A 3,545-nucleotide genomic window follows, 5' to 3' on the forward strand; every position below is an offset into this window, starting at 1 on the left:
AAGAAATGATGCCATCACTGTGCAGGTCCAGGATGTGGGCTGAACAATGCTGGCTATGAGACTGGACACATCTAGTGGCAGAGTAGAGTACTGCAGGGGGAAGAGTTCTGCTTTAATGACACCCAGCATGGGCAGCAGCAGGATGGGGCACCCCTATGTATATAGTTTTGGCTTTGAATAGAGGATATACCCTGCAATATTCACATTGGGTGAATGTTCCTCTGCTACCGTTGTCTTGTCTTCCCATAAAGGGCAGTGAGCTATATGTGGCTGCGGCTCAGACAATATATATTGTGTCACCGACAATTCTTCCTTTGTGTCCCCGGGGACAGCTGCATGGGATCATCTGTCTGTGCTGGAGTCGGGTTCCCTAACAATATCTTTTGTTCTTTTCACGTCTGTGAATGATTCCCAGCGACCATTCACAGGAGAGAACATGATCCAATGTTTAATTAAAGGCTTGAAGCAATGAGGTGCCACTTGTTGGCCCGGGAGCTCCACTCACAACCCGAACCAGAAAACAGCCTTTTTATAGGGGCCACCCAAAACTAACATTTGGGGGCCCCACTAAGCTGACACAAACTCTTCCTGTCCCTGTGACTCCGCATTTACCGGCACAGGAAGTAAGGAGACAGCCCTCCAATGGGGACACATTCAGCAATAATCAGCACTGCAATTCAGCAAAGTGTGTAATCTGATCTCTCCAGCTTCTTGGGTGAAGGAGTTGTTAGGGACCTCCAGAATGTTGCAGCTCTTGCTGGGATTGCTGCCCCCAAATGTTCTGTGATTGGCAGGATCTTCAGATTCACACTTATTAGGTCTGGGTGCATTAGGCCTGCAATGGTTTATTTCTTTGCAATGCTAAGTGGCAGTGGGTGTGGCAATGTGCTGATTGACAAGCTAAGCCTGATAGCCACACCCCCTGAAATGGTCTATTTCTTTGCTGTGCTAAGTGGCAGTGGGTGTGGCCATGTGCTGATTGATAAGCTAAGCCTGATAGCCACACCCCCTCAAATGGTTTATTTCTTTGCAGTGCTAAGTGGCAGTGGGTGTGGCCATGTGCTGATTGACAAGCTAAGCCTGATAGCCACACCCCCTGTAATGTTTTCTTACCCCACTGGTGTGCAAGCTGGTACAGTGGCAATGGGTGGGACTGGGTGTGACCAGATGCTGATTGACAAGCTACAAGCAGATGGCCACACCCCCTGCAATGTTTTCCTATTCCACTAGTGTACAAGCAAACATAGCCTACATGAGGGTGACAACTCTGCTCTGAATTCAGGAGCAATGCAGCATCGTTGTCACCATCCCAGGAAGCTGCAAGCACATGACTGGCAGGATCAACAGGTATTTTTATACAGTCCAGCAGAAAACTTTAGGTGCACGGGGATTTTCAGTGCCACAAATGTATAATTATTATTAAACAGGATTTATATAGCGCCAACATATTACACAGCGCTGTACAAATAAATAGGGATTGCAAATGACAGACTAATACAGACAGTGATACAGGAGGAGAGAACGCTGCCCCGAAGAGCTTACAATCTAGTATTATGAGAAGTATAAGAGTATAATGGATAATGTAGTTTTCTTGCTGCCTGTGCCCCAATCAGGGAGCTGCACCCCCTTACCCAGTAGGGATTATCTCTGCTCTTATTTCAGGTTCAGCAGGAATTTTGGAGGGATATTGAACATTCCCTGTGTGTGCCCATATATGGCGTAGGGCTCGGGGCACACAGACAGTGATGCAATGGCAGCGTTAACCCTCCTGTGCCAGTGGCAGGATCTCCGTCTAGTCCCCGCGCTGGAAATATGAGATATGGGACTGGCTGAAGCCTTGGCATGTCACTCCTGGTCATGTGTCACTCCAGAAATAATCTAAAAAACTTCCAGCAACCCCGGAGCCTGGCAGACAACACAGACAACCTGTGGCGGAGGAGCTGCTGGGGTGCATTGCAGGAGACGGGAGACCCCCAAACCCCAAGAATAGCATCGGTGACTACAGAACGTGACAACATAGGCAGAGAGGTAAGGATTGTGTCACCGGTGAAATGATTACATATCTGTCACCTGCTGCATCATGTACCCCATCACATGGGTCAGGTGGCATTCTGGGACTCCTAAAATGCATGCAAAGCAAACGTTTGGAGCAGAAATCCTAAATTGTCACCAGAACCAGTGTCCCCATTGGAAGATTTCCCCTTTCTTCCTGTTGTGGTGACAACATTACTTTCTGCACCAATGTTATCGGTCATCAGGGCAAATGTCTGGCAGCATTGTGTGTTGTTACTTGCGATGAATGATGCATAGGGGTGATGGGAAGCTGTTTGGGGATCGCTGTGTTCCCGGTGAAATGGCAGGAAAAGTTTGGGGATAAAAGTGTCACCTAAATATCGGGAAGGGCAGCCAACGGGTTTCCGGGGTTGCAGCCAGGGACAGGTGTCTTCTTACCTCTTCAGATTATTTTCTTTGCAGACCTTTTAAATCTTGTGTCACCGTCTGGCCAGGTGACAACGGCCACTAAGAGGTGACGCCAAGAGCAATAAAAACCTGGCTGAGGTTCTCCTATATCAAGTGAAGGACATTTTAGGGGAGGGGAAAACTGGGCCATTTCCCTTACTTCTCCAATATTTGTGGCCCCTAATATTACCTGGGGCCCCTCTAATTGTGGTTCATACAGCTATAATGCAAGTCTTTGGGTCATCTGATTCAATGAACACAACACACTCCATGTTGCAAAAGTTTTATCTCGGCAGCAGGTGGAGCATATTGGTTTTGTGTACAGAGCTCAGTAGCTCAAGCTGAAGTTTACACTCAACTAAATGACTCCTCAGTTTGACTCCTTCTGTCTTTGTACAACTATATTGGAGGTTTCAATTACAGAGTGAGTGTCTCAGAGCATGCAGCATGTTCCAGGAGCGTGTTCTTGTGGGATTTGCAAAATACTTGTTGATCCTTCCCAGGTGATGGGGTGATAATGATGCTGCACTGCTCCTACGTTCGGGGCAGAGTTGCCACTCCTATGTGAGCTGTGGCGGCTTATAAGAAGTCCTTGCAGAGGTGTGGCTATCATCCTGTACCTTGTCAATCTGCACCTGGCCACACCCACTGCTCCCTGGATTGACTGCACTGAACCCTCCCACTGACCTGCAGTGCCTGGGAGGGGGAGCGTGTGAGACAAAAAAGGGGATTTGGCTCGGGTAGGGGAGGTGAAGGAAGTTTTATGTTAAATTTTATAGTTTGTACATGGCATAATAATTGGATTTGTTGGTTGTATTGACGGCCATATGGAGACATCATTTATACCTCAATAAACATGTCATGATTGACTGAGCCGGCCGGGCAGACAGATGGTCGGTGTTTACTTGGATGGTTCCATGTGTGGTGATGCTGCTGTATAAAATTATCTGTCCTGTGTCATGTGACAGCGCATAAACAGATTCGGTGATACCTGCAGTGACTCAGGGCAATTCCCATCAGACTACAGACATTGATTCTGGTACCAGTCCAGTAATTGCCCCTGGGGGGAGGGGTCTTTCCTCTAT

The 3,545-nt window shown here is 47.8% G+C and overlaps 1 protein-coding gene across 2 annotated transcripts in view; it reads left to right on the top strand.

The window, feature by feature from the left end:
* Positions 1-1,889: 1,889 nt before the first annotated feature.
* The window catches only part of ASB2 (ankyrin repeat and SOCS box containing 2), a 24,394-nt gene continuing 22,738 nt past the window's right edge, over positions 1,890-3,545 (top strand). For both annotated transcript variants that reach the window (XM_072428075.1, XM_072428076.1), the window contains exon 1: positions 1,890-2,028. The gene's annotated coding sequence lies outside the window, so the exon portion shown is untranslated. The remainder of the gene's footprint in view (positions 2,029-3,545) is intronic.

Source organism: Pyxicephalus adspersus, chromosome 12, assembly GCF_032062135.1.
Source record: "Pyxicephalus adspersus chromosome 12, UCB_Pads_2.0, whole genome shotgun sequence".
NCBI lineage: Eukaryota > Metazoa > Chordata > Amphibia > Anura > Pyxicephalidae > Pyxicephalus > Pyxicephalus adspersus.